The sequence below is a fragment of the Eurytemora carolleeae genome, unplaced genomic scaffold (assembly GCF_000591075.1).
Source record: "Eurytemora carolleeae unplaced genomic scaffold, Eaff_2.0 scaffold125, whole genome shotgun sequence".
In the NCBI taxonomy this organism is placed as follows: domain Eukaryota; kingdom Metazoa; phylum Arthropoda; class Copepoda; order Calanoida; family Temoridae; genus Eurytemora; species Eurytemora carolleeae.
The window spans coordinates 347,995-370,926 of NW_019396104.1; positions in this window are offsets into that span (position 1 = coordinate 347,995).

The following is a 22,932-nucleotide window of genomic DNA, read 5'->3' on the forward strand; positions in this document are numbered from 1 at the left end:
CACGAATCATTCAATCAATGAATATGTTGTATGGAATAACCAAGAGCAGCTTAGGCTTTGTTAGGAGTGTCTAAAAAATATCAAAAGAATTTGTTGGACATATTGAACATGCTCACTGAGATATAGACAAAACTCTGAAACTTAAATGTTTAGACAGTCTTGACTTTAAAATCTCAGCACCTTGGCCTTTGATTTTACATCACCAACTGATTTATACCTTTTTGTAGCCCTGGACATATGCTTGTTTCTAGCTTAAGTTTAAAACGTGTAATTGGCAAAATACAATTAGATTTTTGTGTTAGAGCTTGCCCATTTTGGTTCGGAGTGTGCTATGATCTAGTTATAAGGAACAACGGAGCAAATCAAAGGAATATCAAAGTCTCTGAGTTATATAAGTTATGCAGTCTTTGAGTTCCCTTTCAGATTTACAATTGATTTGGTTTGGTTTAGGATTAGGAAAAGAACATACAAGGAACTTTAAGGAACATACAAGGAACATACAAGGAACATACAAGGAACTGTAAGGAACATGCTAGGAACTGTAAGGAACATGCTAGGAACTGTAAGGAACATACAAGGAACTGTAAGGATCATACAAGGAACTGTAAGGAACACACAAGGAACTGTAAGGAACATGCTAGGAACTGTAAGGAACATGCAAGGAACTGTAAGGAACAAACAAGGAATTGTAAAGAACATGCAAGGAACTGTAAGGAACATAGAAGGAACTGTAAGGAACATATAAGGAGCTGTAAGGAACATGCTAGGAACTGTAAGGAACATGCTAGGAACTGTAAGGAACATACAAGGAACTGTAAGGAACAAACAAGGAACTGTAAGGAACAAACAAGGAACTGTTAGGAACATGCAAGGAACTGTAAACATACAAGGAACATACAAGGAACATACAAGGAACATACAAGGAACATACAAGGATCATACAAGGAACATACTAACAACATACAAGAAACATACAAGGAACATACAGGGTGTCCTTTTAATTGTCACTTGGTTCACTTCTTTTTCTATAACAGATATTCTCAAAATGGCCACCTTCCTCTTGAATGCATAATTTGGCTCTGGTACAAAAATTATCAGCAACCCTCAGCAGAGTATCTCGTGAGATTCTCTTGACAAAGTTCTCAACACATACTCTCTTAAAGGCTTTCACAAGAGGAACAGTCTTCTTGTTAGTGATTGGTAAAGTTAACAATGTAATCCTTGCGAAGCTGAGTTAATCCTTTGTCAGAAGAATAGTTCTGAACAATCCAAATCTTGGCTTCTTTAGAAAATAACATATTGGAATATGGCTCAAACAAAATAACTAAATTTGCGTATTTTTGGTAGTATAATAGTGAATTTTCATTGTAAAAACAAAACGTTCATATTATGATTACTCAAATTGGATTGGAAAAATTCCTAACAATAACAAAGTTACAGCAATTTTAAAATTGGCAAGATTAAAAGAAGCATTCAAGGAACATTCATGGCACATTGAAGGAACATTGAAGGAACAATGAAGGAACATTGAAGGAACATTGAAGGAACATTGAAGGAACATTGAAGGAACATTGAAGAAACATTCAAGAAACATTCAAAGAACATTCAAGGAACATTCAAGGAACATTCAAGAAACTCGCAAAGAATATCCTAGCAGCATTAAATAATAAGGTTTCACAAATGAAGCAAAAGAGGGGGTGTCACCATAAGTAGAAATGNAAGGGAGGAAGAAGAAGGCAGCAATTAATTAATACTGGTTTACCGGAAGATATGGGACTGTACTGGTGAGAAATTCTGTTACACATAAACCGGAAGATAATTAGACAGGTAGATGGGGGATGGTTGGGGTGGTAGATAGATAGATAGATGGGTAGGGATGGTTGGGTTGCTAGATAGATTGGTAAGAATGATACCTGTTTATGAGTAGGAAGAGAGGGGGGAGGTAAAAATGTTATTCAGGTTTAGAAAGGAAGTAAAGCAAATCAGAAGCTAACGGTTAAAAGAGTTAAATATGATAAATGCACCAAAAATTTGCATGTTTTAAATATCAAATACTACGGTTTCAGTTCTTAAGAATTGATTTTTAGAAGCCTTGTGCTATTATCCACCATATGGTTCAGATTTTGTTTTCATATTGGGCCAAAAATTGGTAAAATTAATTAGAAAAGGAACTGTGGGTTCCCGGCCACAGCTCTAACATTTCCGTCATTTAAAAAAATAATTTCCCGGATTTTGCCGTGATTTCCCCATTTTCCCCGGCAGAGTTTAACGGTTCGACTGTAGGTTGTAAAGTGTAAAATAAGGGGGTGTGGGAACCTAGGATCAAGAATTCACTTTTTCCCATCAAATATATGCGCATGTTAGTTGCTTTTAATTTGTGTTGTTCAGTGACCCTCCAATGTCCGATTCACAACGGTTCCCTTAAAGGGAGTGGCCGGCAATGTATGGTAGTAGAACTGAGAAAATAGTATTGTGGAGAAATTTTTTAGGATTAATTTGAGACATATAAATAAAACGTGTTAATGATGCATAATTATTGAGTTTGAGTGCAAAGTCGAGGTTCAAAATCATCACTTTGGGTGGTTTCGTTTGAGAATCGATTTATCAAAAAAAAAAATTTAATAACGACGACGAAAAATGCAAAAAAAAAATCTACACTAAACTAATTAGATGTTTAGGAACATATTTGTCAATAAATCAATATTAGAATCAATTATTTCTTTTACATTAGTAAATTGAATTTCTTCAGGAAATCTACAGAAAACGTTTGTGAATAATGAGACATTGCAGAAACAAATAACTAAAAAACATTACTTATTTCCGATGATAACAGTTGATTTTTATTTTCTCAACCTGCATCTATTTATGCCATCAGTTTATTGTAGAATATTTTTAACATTTTATGATTTTTGTTGTCGTTATTTAATGATTAATAAAAATCTATTCTGAAAACGTAACCACCCAAATGGATGATTTTATACACCATTTTATATGTCTCCAATGAATCCCAAAAAATGTCGCCACAATACTACATTCTCAGCTAAACTACCATACTTTGCCCGTCACTCCCTTTAAAAGCTTTGTATGAGCAAGGATGAATTAGATATCCATGTTTATAATTTTGAAAACGGATTATTTTTCAATTGTGGTTTCTTTACTAAAGTGACATGTGCATTTCTGCTGCATTAAGTCGAAGAACAAAAATAAAATTTAATCATGTAATTTCTGTAGTGAAGTATCTGCAGAAGGTAGCAGTTATCTTTTTTGACCATACTAATTATTATTGAACTTATTTATTATACTGGGAAATAAATATTTTATGTTCAGTGTTGCCTTTATCAAAAGTGGCGGTTAAATCCTTACCAGTAAACACATCCGATCCTGAGCGCGCATATTTTCGTTGTCGCCTGGTCTTACGCGCGCATGACGACCGTTTGCGACCCTTTGGGCGCGGGTCAGAGGGGAGTTAACGCGCGTGATTGGGCGCGTGGGAAATAAAGCAAGCTTAATGAAGTCTAAGGTAGAAACGGCTTTAGAGCCCTGGGAAAGGGGTCGAGCCCCCCCTCCCCCGAACCACCTGATGATGTCCCCTTAACCCCTTTCTACCCCCTTCTTCCAACGTCTTTTTTTGTTGAATCAATTGCTTTTAACTCATGTTTTAAGATTTTTAACTTTATTGCTCCACAGTTTTAATAATAAGTTTCAAAAGACAAGATATTATATATAATATACATTGATATAACATGTTTTATGTTACATTTTGTTCAGATAAAAATATGCCTTTAAGTTTTCTGAAGGAATTTTTACATTTTCCTCAAAAAAAGGATCCCTTGGATTTTTTTGCATGCTTATTATTATGATAAGTCATGAATAAAGAAGTCAAAAACCATATAAAAAATATTTTCATACTTAAAAAAGAATTCCTAATATCCATGCACACCTATAATATATATATATCTGTGAACTGTTTAAATTGAGGTTTTTAAGCTTCTTCTGACTTCTTTATTTTTTCCGTATAAATCAATATTTGTGTGTACAAAATGATGTCGGTTTACTTGATTGATTGTTTTAAAACTAGTCATACAACAAGATACCATAATTCTAAACAATAACCGTCAGTATGGCTGGGAGCTAGTATTCATGTTAAGTGTTTATAAGGCCTAAGGTCTGCAGAGGACTCCGATCTCAGGCTGAAGAGACTGTTTACGGTATTTCAAGTGACAATCTATCTATTGAGTGGCTTGTCCTTCTTACAATACTCCAAAGAGCTGTTTCTACTAAAGAATATATAAGATATCCTTCATCTTTTCTTCAAAATTTTTTTTTTAATTTAGTTTCGCATTTCTGCTCTAGAAAAAAATGAAAAAAAAGACGAATAATTTTTCGTATTCTGTAGGAAAAGGTTTTAAGGTTACCGTTGTGATTTAGACATTACCCTCTCGAAATAACAAAGCAGTCTTTTATTCGTATTTTATGACATAAGTTTATTTGATCAAAATTTCAGTATTTGCAAATGCAATGTAATAAAATTGGGAGGATTCTTTTGAATAACCTTTTTTATTTTGATATTAAAACGCTTGAAAATAAAGGGGACAAGAGGGGGTTCTCAAATGCGGCATTTAAGTGGTAAGAAGCTAGAGAGTTTAACGTTAGACCGCTGATAATTGCTGGACCTGAATACTATGTTCCTATTGGTCCAGATGGTCAAGCAGTCTTCTCTCATTGGTCGAGATGGTCAAGGCCCTGCATTGATTGGACGAGACGGAAATCCCAGGTTGTGGTTGGCCGAAATTGTCTGGACATAAAGTAATTTGTTACAATGCTAATCTTCACAAACCAATTTTAAAGATTGAACATAAATTAGACGCCATTTTTAATAGAAATATATAAAGGGATAGTATTCTTGCAAAATGTATTGATATATTTGATTAGATAATTACTGGATGATTATTCTAAACTTTTCTGTTCTCATATTATGCCAAACTTTGACCCCGACAGAAAATATATGCAAAAAAACGAACCAACAACGACATAACAACAAAACGATTGTTTTTCAATTTAAAAAAAGTTATTGCTAAGCTTAATAAAAGCAAGCTTATACAGAATACAGTTTTTTTTTTAAATTATAAATATAATGTTTTGTTTCGAAACAAGTCAAGATTTTTGAAGAAAACATATCTGATAGTAAGTTGAAAGTTAGATATTTTGGAAAAAAGTTTAGACATATTCGCAACATGGTAGTCAGATTGTAAAAAAGTTTTAACTAGATATCAGAAATAATTATTATTATTGGAGTTAAAGGGACTGTAAGCGTAATTTCAAGTGACTCCTTGCAAACTTGGCAATGTCCGATTCACAACGGTACCTTTAAACACTTGCCCGATCAAGTATGAATTAGATATCTAAATGTTCATAATTTAGAAAAACTGATAGTTTCAATTGTGATTTGTCTTCCATGTTACTTTCGCATTTCTACTCCTGGAAATCCTAAAGAAATTATAATTTAAAAAAACTCCTAAATCTAAAATACCGACAATATCTTGCCATTATTGAGCAGATAAAGGTTTCAAAGGTATCGCTGTGAATCGGACATTTCCATCTTTGCATGAATGGTCACATGAAATTACGCGTACAGTCCCTTTAAAGGCTTAAGGAAAATCCAGTTGTAATGCCCTCCTTGTGGAGATTATTAAAACTTTTTAAAATAAAATTGTCTTATTTTTTCAGGTATGTTAACTGTCTTCGATCATCAAAACATAAACCCAAAAACTTTGTTGCTGATACTGTGCAAAGTATTTGAACATCAGTAAGTTGATCGGCAAACTAATATTAACCATATTTTATATTTTAAAAGAAAAAACTTTTTGATCACTAAACGCAACTTGATAAATGAAAGTAAAAACTTGTTAAAAAATTGACCAGCGGAAAAAAGATAAAGATTTGAATTCATGGTTTTTGAAATTAAATAAAGAATTCTACGAAATATCTTTGAAATAGAACAGAACCACATCAAAATGGATTACATCGTAAGCACTGAAAGAAAGTATCCCTAATATGACGCTTAGAAAGATTAGATTCTTCTTTTTTTAGTCTGAGATAATTTAAATAAATCTTCTCATGAACCCAGGGTCAGGCTCAAACGGACAGACAACTGTGCGGCCACTAACACACATGTCCATGCTTGCATCTTTATAGCACAAAGTTCAGCTTGCTTATAAACAGGCTCATCAATTTTTTAAACAGGGTCGACTTTGAAGTGTCGCAACGTCTTGGGCTTTGATTTTACCGCTTCTAACTCACTTATGCTTTTCTGTAGCCCTTTACATTTATAATTTAGCACTTGTTAGCTTTAGTTTTAGAAGTAATTGGCAAAATTCTCATCTTTCTTTTCTTGAGAGCTGGAGACCTTAAAATCGCAGTATTAGGGTTCTTTAGACAACCTAATTACTTGATTATTGTACAGCGTTTAGTTAAAACCCAGTGCTTAGGATCCGGATCCGTTGGATCCGCAAGATTTTGGCTTCCTGTATCCGGATCCGTATCCAAGGGGTAAAAAAAACTTTTTTACTCCTAAACCCCAAATGTGAACTTATGAAAAAAGGGAGATTATAAAAATTTCCTCTGATGAATGGTTCATCAAGTTTCAGAAAAAAAATAAGCGAAAAAAAACGAATAAAATTTCAGCAGTGTTTCGGATCCGTATCATTTGGTCGGATCCGGATCCGTATCAGGATGCGGATCCGATATGGATCCGGGTAGCGTCAAAAATTAACCAAAACCATGGAATAAATAAATCAAAATGGTTCGTAAATGTATTATTTACATTTTACATGACGAAAATTTTTCAAAATTATCTTTAATAATTTAATGTTTACATTTATATAATAGTAAATTAATGACGACATTTTTAAAATAATAAATATAGTTTATAAATTATAACCTTGCATAACATTTAATAGGGAAAATCCGATTCACAGAATCAAAAGTTACCTCGGATCCGGATCCGTATCAGGAGCCGGATCCGGATCCATGAACACGGATGCGGATCCGCGGATCCGGATCCGGATCCAAATCAAAATGATATGGATCCGAAACACTGAAAATTTGAACATTATTTTTGTTAAAAAATATTCAGTAAATCTTAAAGAAATGACCTGGATCCGGATCCATTTTTTTCCATTGCGGATCCAGGATCTGGATCCGCATCAAATTTAAATGGATCCTAAGCACTGATAAAAACATATAATAAGTAAACATCGTGCAAATTTGATATTTGTTGAACTTTGCCAAATGTAATATTGTATAATTCATTGTATAACTCCTCCTTTGTATCAAAATATTGATCAACGATTGAGCGATTTAGAGAATGATTTAGCAATATTAGGATAATTGAAGAATGATCTAAAGATAATTGAAAAAGGACTGTATTGGATTGAATCGAACCTTATACCCCGGCACCGTGAGAATTGTGTCTTAGGTTACACTTCACTGATTCAAAACCTTTAGGGTAAATACATGTTTAGATTATTTTCAAAATAACACATTTTCTCCTACTTTTAACTGTCATAGTAATTTGTTTCATGTTCAAAATTGTTACCAGTGTATATGATGAAATAGTTAACTATAAACACTCGAGAAAATCACTGATAATTGTTTTGGTGGATGGTCATTGCCTCCCTATTCAGTCTTGTCTTTTTTAATTACACCGTGCAAGTATACATGAAATTATTTGGGAAGTTAGGATCAAGAAAGCAAAATATCAACCAAAACTTGGTAAAAATTAACTTTTTCTACTTAAAACTGAAACTGCAGTATTAAAATAAGCAAGAAAAAAGTAGAAAATGTGGAAGATTTTTATTTGATCAAAAAATCAGTAAATTTTGAAGAATCGTTCATGACCTGGATCCGGATCAGGTTGTGGATCCTGGACCATTTTCTTAGGGCGGACCGTATCCGCATCAAAATGAAATGGATTCTAGAGTCTAGACACTGATTTTGCATTAAAAAACATGAATTTTGATCTCTGTTAAACAGTTTAAAATAGCAAATAATTAAAAGAACAAAAAATTTTAATGGTTAAGAAAAAGAGGTGTGAGAAATTATTTCTTGGAAAATATCTTATTGAGACTGACGTCAAACCCTCCTGGTATAATTTTCCAGTTGGGTGCTCGAGCAGTAATCTCTACGCGCGGCTGCGTGAATAAACTTGGACGGTGGGGCGCGGGAGAAATTCTTGATGACAAGTTGGTCAAACATTACGAAGCCCAGGGGTGTCGAATTAAATTCTAAATAATTTTTCTTGTTTTTTTCATTAGATCCAATTTGAGTTCCAATGACTTCAACTCACACTCTACAAAGGAGAAGTTCAAATCTATGCGATTTTACTTTTACAACTTTGTGACTTCGTAACCCTTGAAGCTATGATTTTAGGCACAAGTATGAAAACAGCAAATTTAGTTTATTGCATATTTGTAATTCTCAATAGGTTTTCTACTTCTTAATAGCTGTTCTACAAGAAAAGTTATGATTGAAAAGATGCAAGATTTCAATCTTAATCAAGATTTTATAATATCTTATTCTTACTGCACCCCCCCCNCCCCTTAAAATGTTCCTGTTTTCTGAAGACGCCCCTGAGATTGGAAGCGTGGGAAGGCGTAGAAATCACTGAAGTCTGACCAGAAATATCTTGAATCATTCATAATACCTGCAGACTGCAGAGCCATATATTATGTTTCAAGCTTCATTTTATTTAATTTTTTAAACAATTTCCCAAAATTATACAATTATTTAATACAAAATGAAACATGTTGGATTAATTCAGAAAATAAGTTTTTGGATTCTATATTTTTTCAGATATACTCAAGTTTGTATTTTATAAAGCTTTGGGGTGGTAATGTTACATCGTCTATACGCAACATCCCCCCTACTGAATTTCTGACCTACTAACTATCCGACCTACTGCAATATCGGACCTACGCCAGCTGTTTATTTTAGTATTATTTGAGGGTTAGGCCTAAGACAATTTCTGGGCCTAGCGCCCAGGATAGGACAGGCTAGGGGGCCGGGCGCTGCGGCCACAATTGTCCATTTAGCAGCTGCAATACCACGTGCTAGTAGTTCGGATGTGTAGTATAGCGGATTTGGCGTGTGTCAGAAGTCCGGAGTATGGCGGATATGTGTAGGTCGAAAAATACACCACCCTCTGGGGTATTTAGTTAATTTAATGAAGAACTTGCTTGATTTTTTTGTGAGGGGAGAGTGAGTATCTTTAAGTGGTAAGATAATTTTTTATCTTTCCTCACCTATCATTAAATCCTTTCTTATTTACTACGATAACAATATTCTAATTTTTTATTTTTGTAATAGATTGAATCAATATTGCCAATATACACTCATACAGTCTTTTTAACGTTCCAACTGCTGTTGATTTATCTGTCACAGATAAATGAGATAGTAGTGAAATAATTCTCATATTTAATTTCTTGAGTTCCAAAATGTAACAGCTTTTCAATATGTCACAACAACCTTGACAAATTTCGTATAAAAATTAATTATAATTTTGCAATGGATGAATTAATTTCATGAATTAAATGAAGAACAAAAATGAAACTATGAAATATTTTTTTGGAGTTTGTGATTAAAAGAAAATATAATTAAATGGAAATAATTTACCGACTAAAATAGTTGTGAAAAAAATCTAAAAGAATGAATGGAAAGACAAAATTACGAATCGATGAATGGAAGAATAAGTGAAGGATGTGTGCAAGGATAAATGATGGATGTATTTAAGAATGAAAATATAAATAGATGAATGAAAGTGAAGGATGGATGTGTTGATGAATGCATGAATTGAAAGCATGTATGGATGATAGGATTAACTAAAGGATGAATGAATTTACGAAAGGATGAAGGGATGAATGAAAGGAAGATAGGATGAAGGGATGAATGATTGGATGAATGAAAGTGAGTTTATCCTGAGAATGTTTGCATGCCTGCTAATACAACATCAAGTAGTATTACTGAAGAGTGTGAAGAATCCTTAAATGATCAAATCCTCCCAACCCTGACCCTTTCNTACTTGGACTTTAAACCCCCTCCCCCTGACCCTATTCCCCTTCCTTTCTTCCTGTATATTATTACTGAGGCGTAATGTTGACCCTTACCTCTTCTCTTCTCATCTTTGACCTCTATTTGTAAAATTACAGAATTTTACTAAAGAAATATTTTCAGTTTGTTTAGAAAGTATTTTCAATTATTTAAATATCTGTTCTACATTTTTATAGATGAAAGATATGAAAATACTGAAGTCAAGATATCCCCCCATATAAGAAAGAAGAGAAGACAGAAGAAGGTGCTGATGAGCATGATGTCTTAACTCCATTCGTGGTTTTAGGGTTGCCTGAAAGGGACTGTAAAGGAAAAATGACACCTGAGAATCTCAGGCGTTAAACGATACATACAAGACATCCATCTAATGTTCCTGTCTCGAGAAATTGATATTAAACTTATTTATACGAAAATTCTTATACATGCAATTTTGTATAATAGTATAATCGTTGTCTCGTGATCCAGACGGAAATCACGTGACCACTATACTGCACTTCCATTGGCTGAAATTCTGGTGACATAGAACGGACTTTATATGTAATAATATTATAAATTATTTCTATTTAAAATGCAAAAACAAAAAAATTATAATAGGAGCAAACTTGAGATTCTCAGGCTCCTTTGGGATATCGTCGTTTTCAGATTGGTTGCGTATTTGCTGAGTATGATCTGTTTAATACTACAACTATTTTACAAAATTGCATATATAAGAATTTTGTATTTTGGCACAATTTTAAATCAATTTCTCGAGACTGGAACATCTTAAAGGTATCGTTAAACTCCTGAGATTCTCAGGTTTCAGCCTATATCCACTTTCATTTTGCCTTTTACAGTCCCTTCAAGAAATAAATGGAAGACTAATATGAGACTAGAAGACGAAGGAATATTTTCCATTGTGTGGGGTCAATATTCTTTGTGCTTAGATGATGCGTATAATCTGTGTTGAGTTGATGGATAAAATCTAGATAAGATTACAAGATACGAATACAGATAGCGTACAACTTTTAGATAAACATATATCTTGGGCCATGGAACTGCAGATAGGATAAAAGTTTAAAATTGGATTTTGGTTTTTTCTTTGCTTATTAGTTCTCGTTTGAAAGAGGTAAAGAGACATTTTTTTATTAGGCAGGGGTGTATATTGGGTGTGTTTGCGCGTAGAGAAAAATAATCTCTAGATTTTTTCGCTCAATTTGGGAAAATAAATAATTTTTCTGGAGGAAAAAATAAAATTTTGCAAAGTATTATAAATGTGGTAAGAAATGCCTTTTGATGTGAAGTTTTTAATTTCTTCCCCCAGATCTTCACAAATTATCCCCCCCCCCCCCCCCCNCTCCAGCCCATGGGGGAGGGAATTCTTTAAAATATACATTACACACCCCTGTTTGAACAATCCTAACTCATTTTTAGGAAGAAGATTGAGTTTTTATGCATAAACATATATATTAATGAAGTTCAGATAGATCTTAAGAAAAGAGCTTCTGAATTGTTTAAATGCAGATAACAAAAATATGAAAGCAGTGAATTTCATCTGGAAAGTTTAAGTGAAATGGTTTATTGGGTACCCTTGTGAATTGGTCATAAATTTTACATTAGAGGGTCCTTTGAATATAGGGTACCCTTTTGAATTGGTCATAAATTTTACATTAGAGGGTCCCTTGAATATAGGGTTCCCTGTGAATTGGACATAACATTTACAATGGAGGGTCCCTTGAATATAGGGTACCCCTGTGAATTGGACATAATACTAGTGACAGTAGAGAAGTAGTGAAGAAGCGGAAATGAGTTTGGTTCCCACGTCTTGGACCCTCGTAGACTCGTATATACACTTTCTATTATTTTATCTGCCTTTCTGGTTTTATGTTTATTTGTCTTTGTTATTCATTATGGCTTTCTTTTCTTCTATTGTTTTTTTTTTCGTAACCCCCCCCCCCTTCAATTTGATTTTTCTCTATCCTGTTTTCTTTTCTCGATTTTTTTCCCTTGATCTTGTGTTTTTCCCTCCATAATTTAGTCTATTTTATTGAATTTGGTATCAACCTCGCAGACTCAAATATACACTTTCTATTGTTTTCTCTACTTTCTGTTTTTCTGTTTATTTGTCTTATTAGTTATTCCTTATGGCTTTCTTTTCTCCAACTTGTTTTTTTATCGTCTTTTTTTTCCTCCATCCTGTTTTTTCCTTCATCTTGGTTTGCATTTTCCTATTTCTCGTTTTTTTCCCATTCTTTTTATTTTCCTATTTCTTGTTTTTTCCATTCTTTTTCTTTTCCTATTTCTTGTTTTTTTTCCTTCGTTTCTATTCTTAATTTAACTTTTTATTTTTAACCTTCATTTTTTTTGTGTTTGATAATTGTTTTCTGTTTTCAATGCTACATTTTGTTTAAATCTGATTTTTCATCTCTTTTAAGTATGCGCGTAATTTTTCCGCCCTGTTTTCCTTCAAATATAGAGTAAGGGTTAAGTTTATAGAATTAGATAAACTGTGACCAGAGACAGGAAATGCGTGTCATAGAAAACAGTTGATATTGATATCAACTCATTACAGTTGGGTGGTCCCCCCCTCCCATCCCCCTCCAAATATATGGGTTGTCAGATATACCTGACAACTAGGCGCGTAATTTTCATAGAAGCGCGTAATCTGGGTGCATTCTTAGTTCCTCCCCCACCCTCTTCCTGCATTTAATATTTCATTTGCGCAAAAAATGGCGATTATGAAGAATGCCCCCTTCCGCACCCATTTGTTATGTTTGTGGCCTCATTAGGCAGCTAGTTCTGGGTTGTAATTATTTCAGTTTTGAATATTTTAACATTTTTGTGTTGAAAGGCCAATCTTGATGATTTGCTAAAAGGGAGGGGGGGGGGGGGATATTTATAGATAGATAGTTCCCACTGCAATGGGAAACCTTCTACTTTAAGTTCCCAAGTTCCCTTTCATTTAATACACAAAGGGTTTTATATAATTTGGTTAATTGTTTAATTTATATTCATATTTAGATCTGTCCAATTTAAAGATACTGAATTGATTTTCTTCATTAACAGTTCTTTGCTGATTTGTGTTTTTAATTATGAACAAAAACAGTCCTACTTTAAAACTTTTTGGACGGGTTCAGTCCAATTTTAAAACCTCTTTAGTGCAGTGCATGGTTAGTTATTTTCTCTTTTCTTATTCCAAACGAAATGTGAAGAACCCGAAAGATTGCAAAAGAATGCAATTCCATATCGTGTTAATTTTTATTCTCAGTTAAATTGTCATGTCCTAACCGCTATGCTTTCGGACATAACATAATGGTCTCTTTTTCCCACTCCCTGCACGACTGGTTGGACTGATGTGGACCAATTGACCAAAAAGGGATAAAGTCAAACTTCTTCTTTACTTGATCTTACATGACATGATTTCAACATTCTCTTTATATCAGCTCCAATCCTGTTCTCTTTATGTCAGCTCCAATCCTGTTCTCTTTATGTCAGCTTTAATCCTGTTCTCTTTATATCACCTCCAATCCTGTTCTCTTTATATCAGCTCCAGTCCTGTTCTTTTTATGTGAGCTCCGTTCCTGTTCTCTCTTTTAGCTCCAATCCTGTTCTCTTTACGTGAGCTCCAATCCTGTTCTCTTTATGTCAGCTCCAATCCTGTTCTATTTATGTCAGCTCCAATCCTGTTCTCTTTATGTCAGCTCCAATCCTGTTCTCTTTATATCAGCTCCAATCCTGTTCTTTTTATGTCAGCTCCGTGTTCTCTTTATGTCAGCTCCAATCCTGTTCTATTTATGTCAGCTCCAATCCTGTTCTCTTTATGTCAGCTCCAATCCTGTTCTCTTTATATCAGCTCCAATCCTGTTCTTTTTATGTCAGCTCCGTTCCTGTTCTCTCTTTCAGCTCCAATCATGTTCTCTTTATGTCAGCTCCAATCCTGTTCTCTTTATGTCAGCTCCAATCTGGTTCTCTCTATGTCCGCTCCAACAATCCTGTTTTCTTTATGTCAGCTCGTTCTCTTTATGTCAGCTCCAATCCTGTTCTCTTTATGTCAGCTCCAATCCTTTCCTCTCTATGTCCGCTCCAATCCTGTTTTCTGTGTGTCAGCTCCAATCCGGTTCTCTTTTTGTCAGCTCCAATCCTGTTCTCTTTATGTCAGCTCCAATCCTGTTCTCTTTATGTCAGCTCCAATCCGGTTCTCTTTATGTCAGCTCCAATCCTGTTCTCTTTATATCAGCTCCAATCCTGTTCTCTTTATGTTAGCTCCAATCCTGTTCTCGTTATGTCAGCTCCAATCCTTTCCTCTCTATTACCGCCCCAATCCTGTTCTCTTTATGTCAACTCCAATCCTGTTTTCTTTATGTCAGTTCATTAACATGTTTTTATGTCAGCCCCTATCTATTTTTTTATAAGACAGCTCCTTATTGTTCCTTTTGTCAGCTCCCTTTAATTTGCTCCTTTACTTGATTCTTTGTCAGTTCCTGTACTGAACAATCTTCTCAGCATGTATCTATGTCAACCCCCTTTCTTTTTTTTCCCGTGTCAGCTTCGTTTTTGGTTCTGTGTCAGCTCCTATATTTGGATCTAAGGTGGCTCATCTACTAGATTCTAATTGGTTGGAGATTTGAAAGATACCATTACAACCATTTTCTCTACTTTCTACATGCTGTCGATTGTACGTTAGTGTTTATATTTCTATCGATGCCAACAAAAAAGTGTAGTAAATATCACATATCTGAACATCATTACTTACAATCATTAAAAAATATGTGAAGTCTATTGCTAAATGTTCTATCAAGCTTGGTCTAGGAAAAACATATAGGAGTGTGGGAAAAATCTTCAGTTAAATATGTATTATCTACTGAATTTGCCATTGATTATGATGTATGCTCATTCTAAAATTACGGCATCTGATAATTTTGTTATTTATAAAAATTATTATTTCCAGGTATGTTTCCTTGAAAAATGCAAAATGATAAATAGGTTTATTAGAAGCGCAGAAGAAGAATGTTTTTAAATTTTTTTTATGAAAATATGAAATTTATAAATAATAATGAAATTAACTTTTTTGTGTTGGTGGTTTGTTCTTAAAGTTTGGTTTAGTCTGATTTTGTGTTTCTTTGTAGTTTGGTTTCTGTCAGGTTCAGAGTTTTTCACTTTAGTTTGGTTTCTGTCAGGTTTTGAGTTTGTCTGTATAAATGGGTTTCTCTCCGATTTTGAGTTTGTTTGTATAGTTTGATTTCGTCTGTATGGATGGGTTTCTGTCAGGTTTTGAGTTTGTCTGTATGGTTTGGTTTCTGTTCAGTTTTGAGTTTGTCTGTATAGTTTGGTTTCGTCTGTATAGATGGGTTTCTGTCAGGTTTTGAGTTTGTCTGTTTGGTTTGGTTTCTGTTCAGTTTTGAGTTTGTCTGTATAGTTTGGTTTCTGTTTAGTTTCGATTTTGTCTGTTTAGTTTGGTTTCTGTCAGGTTTTGAGTTTGTCTGTATAGTTTGGTTTCTGTCAGGTTTTGAGTTTATCTGTATAGTTTGGTTTCTGTCAGGTTTTGAGTTTGTCTTTATAGTTTGGTTTCTGTCAGGTTTTGAGTTTGTCTGTATAGTTTGGTTTCTGTCAGGTTTTGAGTTTGTCTGTATAGTTTGGTTTCTATCAGGTTTTGAGTTTGTCTGTATAGTTTGGTTTCTGTCAGGTTTTGAGTTTGTCTGTATAGTTTGGTTTCTGTCAGGTTTTGAGTTTGTCCGTATAGTTTGGTTTCTGTCAGGTTTTGAGTTTGTCTGTATAGTTTGGTTTCTATCAGGTTTTGAGTTTGTCTGTATAGTTTGGTTTCTGTCAGGTTTTGAGTTTGTCTGTATAGTTTGGTTTCTGTCAGGTTTTGAGTTTGTCTGTATAGTTTGGTTTCTGTCAGGTTTTGAGTTTGTCTGTATAGTTTGGTGTTTGTCTGATTAGTTTTCTGATGAGAAATTAATTAAGTTTCACGACTATTAGTGATTGTATTGTACTCGTCTGATCAGCTCATTACTAGGAGATAAATGTGTTCTACCACGCTATTTTTATATCAAACCGTGATACCTCTACCCCCCCCCCCTTCCAACCAGGAAAAGGAGTAGGCGGGGGAGGGGGGCATTTTTGCAACTTTTCTCACAGATTTTTTTGCTTGAACTTCAATTTTTCAATTTTGCACCAAAAAACACGAGTTTACATTTAATCTTTTTTATGCCACCGTTTTCACAGAATTGTGCACCAATCGTTGCTTATAACGCCACCCTATTTTTAGCACGTTAGATCTTAAACTTAAACTGTGTTGAAGAAATAAATATGTAAATTGGAAAACAGTGTGCACAAAAACATTTCGAGCACAAGCATTCGTTTTCCCTTAGCTTAGGCTTTTGCTAATTAGAAAAAGTGTAATCAAAAGATAAAAAATGATGGAACGGTTTTGTAGATCTTATTTTTCTATATAGGGGGAAATGTATCAAACTAGGAGGGGGATAAAAAAAAAAGCTTATTCGATAAATTTGCCATGTTTTTAAAATGGTAAGAAACAAATTTAAAGGGACTGTAAAGAAATAATAAAATGGGGTATAGGCTGAAACCTAAGCATTTCTATCTGTTGTTCCTGTCTCGAGAAATTGATACAAAACTGTGACAAATGTATACGAAAATCTACATATACATATAAAATTTTGAATAAAAATAGTAGGCTTTAATGGATTATATTCAGCAAATACGCAACCAATCTGTAAATGACTATATCCCATGAGGAGCCTAAGTAACTTAGTTTTGCTCTTTTTATCGTCTTAATTTAATAATTCACGTGGCCAGTATGCTGTACTGCAATTGGTGGGAGTTCTGATCCCGTGATACGGACAATTATTAAATTCAAGCAAACCTTAGTTACTTAGGCTTCTCTGGGACATCGTCGTTTTCAGATTGGTTTCGTTTTGGCTGAATATAATCTATTAAAGCCTACTGTATAAATTTGACACAGTTTTATATCAATTTTCTCGAGACAGGAACATCAGATAGAACTCTTATGGGTCTCGATCAACTCCTAAAATGCTTAGGTTTCAGCCTATACTCCCTTTCATTTTTCCGTGACAGTCCCTTTAAGTAAAGAAAAATTGATTAAAAACTTGTTTAATTCATAATGTGTTTTGAAAGAGGGTATTACATTCTTGCCACCTGTCGCGCAGATTTTGAACTTCAATTTCTTGTAAAAAAAAGTATAGTTGTGTATTTCATCTAAAAAATATTATTTATCTGTGAGGTTGGGGGCATAAATAAAAAAATAATCTTTAAAAAGAAGATGTATTACTACTCATCTGTTGTTCTTTAAAACATCGATTTTTAAGTACATTTAAACAAGAATTTTAAAAATAATGCGAATCTCAATTGGTTAGAAGTAGAATTTTCGTAAGAAAAAATATGTGTCTCACGTGATACATAAATTGTTTGAAAGTTTTTTTTATATAACTGAATTGTTGAATAATGGATTCTAATCAGTGGTGTTGGTTTAGTTCAATTCAACTTCAATTTCCGTTTAGGTTTAGATTAGTTTGAGTTGATTTTTATTTGTTTTGCGATATTCAAGTTTTGAATATTGACAAGAAATGTAGTACAGACTATTATCCCTAGTCTGCTGTTGATTATTCCTTGGCTGTTATCATCCGTAGTCTGCTGTCTACTGCCAGTAGTCTGCTGTATACTTTCCATAGTCTGCTGTCTTTTATCCATACTATCCATAGTCTGTAGTCTGCTGTCAGCTATCCAGAGTCTGCTGTTGATTATTCCTTGGCTGTTTATCATCCGTAGTCTGCTGTCTACTGTCTTTAGTCTGCTGTCTACTATCCATAGTCTGCTGTTTACTATCCGTTGTCTGATGTATACTTTCCATAATCAGCTATCAACTATCCATAGATTAATGTAAACTTTCCAGAGCTGAAAACTTTAGAATGAAATATCCAGATATCCCGTCGAATAATTAATCTGGAGTTTAAATTCATGTGGAGAACAAGCAATATTTAATCTGGATATCAAGAAATTATGAACTTCTCTGGATATTTCATTCTAAAGTTTTCAGCTCAGAGTCTGTTGTCTACTATCCATACTATCCATTGTCTTCTGTATACTTTCCATAGTCTACTGTCTTTTATCCATACTAACCACAGTCTGTAGTCTGCTGTCTACTATCCAGAATCTGCTGTATACTATCGCTATTCTGCTGTATTCTCTGAACAAAAAGTTTACCTAACTTCTTTTAACATCTGTCTGCTCCTCATCTTATTTTTCTATCCTTTGACCTATGTTTATTAAATTCCTTCTTACTTTTTTTGTTTTCCTGCAAATTTAACTTTATTTAATTCTGCATGTCTTTTTATATTTTTGCTTTGTTAAATGGAGACAACTAAATTCATTTCAATTTTTTTCTTGTAATTATATAAATGTAGTTTTTTGTTTCTCATGACCCTGTGACAACCTTTAAGAGGGGGATCGCTTTTGTCTGGATGTATAAGAATTGAATGGAAGATTGTGTCATGAAATAATTTTATGTCAACTGTCTTCCTCTCCTTTTTCTTTTTATTTCTCGTCATTTTGTCCTTTTTTTCTTTAACGAGTTAGTTAGTCAGTTAATTTTAAACTTTGAAGAAACAAATATATATATATGTATATTTCTATTATCAACTAAATAAAAGACATCGGATCTATCTATATATAAATTTGGCTTGTCTGTCTTGGTTTCTGTTTGTTTGACCACCGGGAAGGCTTATGAATGATAAAATTTTTAAAAAGTGTTTTAAAGGTCTTTAATTTTGTAAAATAAAATTTAATTCTTGAAAATCCGCGAACTTTTTTTTTAATCCGCAAAATTTTTAAATAGCAGATAAAAGCTTAGTTTCATTCAAATTTAGGGAATCTTTAACAAATATATCTCTCTATTGGTCAGACTGATATTAATGGAATTTTAGAATCTGATATCTATTATCTATATCTATATCACATTTTGTATTTCCTTACTTTCAACTTTGACAGTAAAAAAAAGTTTCGCGGATTTTATGTGGTAACATGTGAGTTTAAAAAATGAAAATATATTTCTTAAATATTGCAAAAATACAATAAATAAGAATTTCGTTAAATATGTTTTAAGAAGACGACGCTTATCACACTGTTTTTAACTCACTTTAATTTACTTATTAAAACTTGAAATATTCTTTACTAAATTCTTAAACTCAACAATCCTGTGAAAGATGATGATAAGATAGGTTTAAGAAGTATGGATGGACCGTTGAGTTCTAACAGTTTTTATTATACTTATTTATAGATATAAAGGAAGCTATTACCCTAGATCTTACAGTGTAAACACGCCCATCTAACTTACTGTTGGTTTTTCATCTACTTTGGGGGTCTGGTATGCCGTTGGGAAAATTACATTTAGTGTTGGGTATCCTTTTTTTTACTTTCAAACGTTATCCCAAAAATCTATCTCAATATTTTATTAGTTAAAATTTATATTCAGACCGAAGATAGGCCTGTCACAGTCAACATTTTTCATAATAGCAAAGAGAAAAAATCAAGAACACGTGATTTCGAAATTTATTTTAACTTCTCAGATTTTCAAGGAGACCCTTTAAAGTTCCAGAGAAACTTAAATGTCAAACAATAAAATTCTAGGTGTATATTATTTTAGGGTTTTAAGACTGTTGTTGTGTTTGATAAATATCTGAGATTGTTCATTTCACTGTTACATCGATGTCAATGAAAAACAAAAAAAATCTTGATACTGCTCTTTTTTGTTTGGATTTTAAATACCTGTCTTGGGTTTTAAATGGTTTAGAATGGGTTTTAAATAAGCCTTTGGTGTGGTTGACTTGACTTCTGAGATACCGCGGGTTCGTCTCTAAATTGGCATATAGTTAAGCCAATTTCAAGAACAAGAGTAAAATTCGCAAATTTTTCTATTTGTAGGGGGGTCTTCAGCTCTTAATGTTAAATTCTGTTATCTATTTTCCGAAATTTCTAATTTTATTTTTATTGGGCTTTAATTCTGAGAACCTGAATACTGGGTCTGGGAACCACTTTCCGTCTGCAGAATTAGATGTGTTTATTCACATGTCATGTTAGAGTTCCAGTTCTTCAACGGGTCTGGTCTACAGAATTTTAGTAATCTTTCTTTTAAAGATGTTTCATATCGATACCATTTAAGTTGATCTAATTATTTATAATAGAAATTTTATTGTCTTTGTGTCTAAAATTTATGATAATCTAGTTTCTAGTTTTAAAAAAAATGTTTCAAGGATAGAAAATTATACTTTATAGTTCTGAATTTACTAATCAATAATTTGTAATAATAATATCAAGATCTTCGGTTAGTTATTTTATGTCTTTTACTGAGCAGTCATGGTTGTATAATTTTGCAATCCCCTTCCTCTCACGGAAAAAGATTTTCGGAGATTTTTTAAAACTTTTTTGTGTTACTTATTAAAAAAAACTTTTATCGTACAAATTTTTATTTAGTAAAATATTGAAGCTTAGCACTTAGTACAAATATGCTATATGTGCATATTTATGAGAATTCTATGTTCTACTTTCCAAGATAATATTTTCAAGATTTCATAGGATAGGAGAGAAGGGGGAGGGGGTGATTACGGCCAGGTTGAAGTTTTGGGCAGGTAGCACTCCGGTCAGACTAGATAGATAGATAGATAGATAGATAGATAGATAGATAGCAAATACCCTCTCTCACGTTCCTAGATTTATTTGGCCAGTCAGATTTTAGCCTTAACTGCATATGTTAGTTTATTTGTACTTTGATACTGAACTTAGATACAAATTCTTACATGGATACTTAGATACTAAACTTGGATACAAATTCTTACATGAATACTTAGATACTAAACTTGGGTACATACTATTATATATATACTTTGATATTAAAATTGGATACATACTGTTACATGTATGCTTGGAAACGTACTCTTGCTTGGATACAATAATACTAAACATGGCTTCTTGGATACTTACTTTTACATGGATAATTAGATACCGAACTCGGATGCTTATACTTATATGTATACTTGAATACTAAGCATGGATGAATACTTTTATATATTGCTTCTTGGGTTCATAATTTTAGTTGGATACTTAGATAACAAACTCGGATACATATACTTACATGGATACTTGGATACTAAACTTGGATACATATACTTACATGGATACTTGGATACTAAACTTGGATACATACTGTTACATGGATACTTGGATACCAAACTGTGATACATGCTGCTACATGGATACTTGGATGCTAGACTTTACATACAGATATAGAATTTTTATTTGATTCTTGGATACATAAACTTTGATACACACTTTTACATGGACAGTGGATACTTACTTTTAAATGGATAATTTGGTACTGAACATGGATACAAATTTGTACACGGATACTTGGATACTAAACTTTAATTTATACCTTTACATGGATACTAAACTTTAATACAGATTCTTTAATTTATACTTGGATACTAAACTTGAATTCATACTTTTACATGTATACTTGGTTAGTGGATACATACTCTTATATGGATATAATGATACTAAACATGGATGCATACTCTTTTATGGCTTCTTTGATACATACTTTTAAATTGATACTTTCTACTTAGATATCAAACTTGGATACATAAACTTACATGGATACTTTGATACTAAACTTGGAAACATATTCTTACGTAAATTTTAGGGTACTAAACTAGGATACATAAATTACATGGATGCTTGGATACTTTACTTGGATACATAAATTACATGAATGCTTGGATACTTTACTTGGATCAATATTCTTATATGGATACTTGGATACTTTACTTGGATCAATATTCTTACATGGATACTTGGATACTTTACTTGGATTAATATTCTTACATGGATACTTGGATACTAAGCTCTTATGCACATTCGTTTATGGATAATTGGATACATAGACTTGAAAATAATTTATTCATGGATACATAGATCAGTATAGTTTAATTGTATAAAACTAGGAAAAATACTTCACTGAGCTAAATTACAATGTTTTGCTCATTATAGAAAAGAATGGAGAGAATCAGCAAGGATGAGTTCGTGATCAATTTCAATTCTTTTTGCTTTTTGTTTTATTACTATTCTAAAATGTGTAAGCCAAATATTTGACTGATATTTTGAATTTGAAAGAAACAAAAGAGACATGCAACAATCTTATTCGTATTTTATTGTTTAAATCTTGGATCTTGACAAACCTGGCCTAAATAGCCATGCTGGTCAGTTTCTTGTTTTGCAAATTTGAAATATGACGGGTCAACCTTTGTTTTGACGTGAACAAACCCTGACATTTTTTATGCAATATCGAACTTAAAAAAACTAATTCGAAATTATTTATTACTAATATTAGTAAGTTGTGGATGTAAAAATTTGTGAAATATCCCTGCCATTGTTCTAATAATATCGAGCAAAATATCGTTTTTTTTTAATCTTTCGTTCGTTCGTCAAAAAAAAATGTTAGGGTTTTTTTCAGTAGTGCACACAAAGTTAACCCTACACGAAATTCTGATGCTTAAAAAGAATGCTGTTTCTAATTTTTAAATTCAAGCATCCGTTTCACGGAACAGTTTTTCTACAATCTTTAAATATTTTTCTCAGTTTTTCTGGATCTATTGAATTCCGAAAGCATTCCGTTTCTTGTGAAGAATTCTAAACATAATTTGAGAAACATCTCATCCGTTTCTTGAACCTGGGATAGTGATGAAAACTAAATATTTCTCCGGGTATCACATTAAGTGCAGAGAATTCAACCCTCTTCTCTCCGGGTATATAATTGCG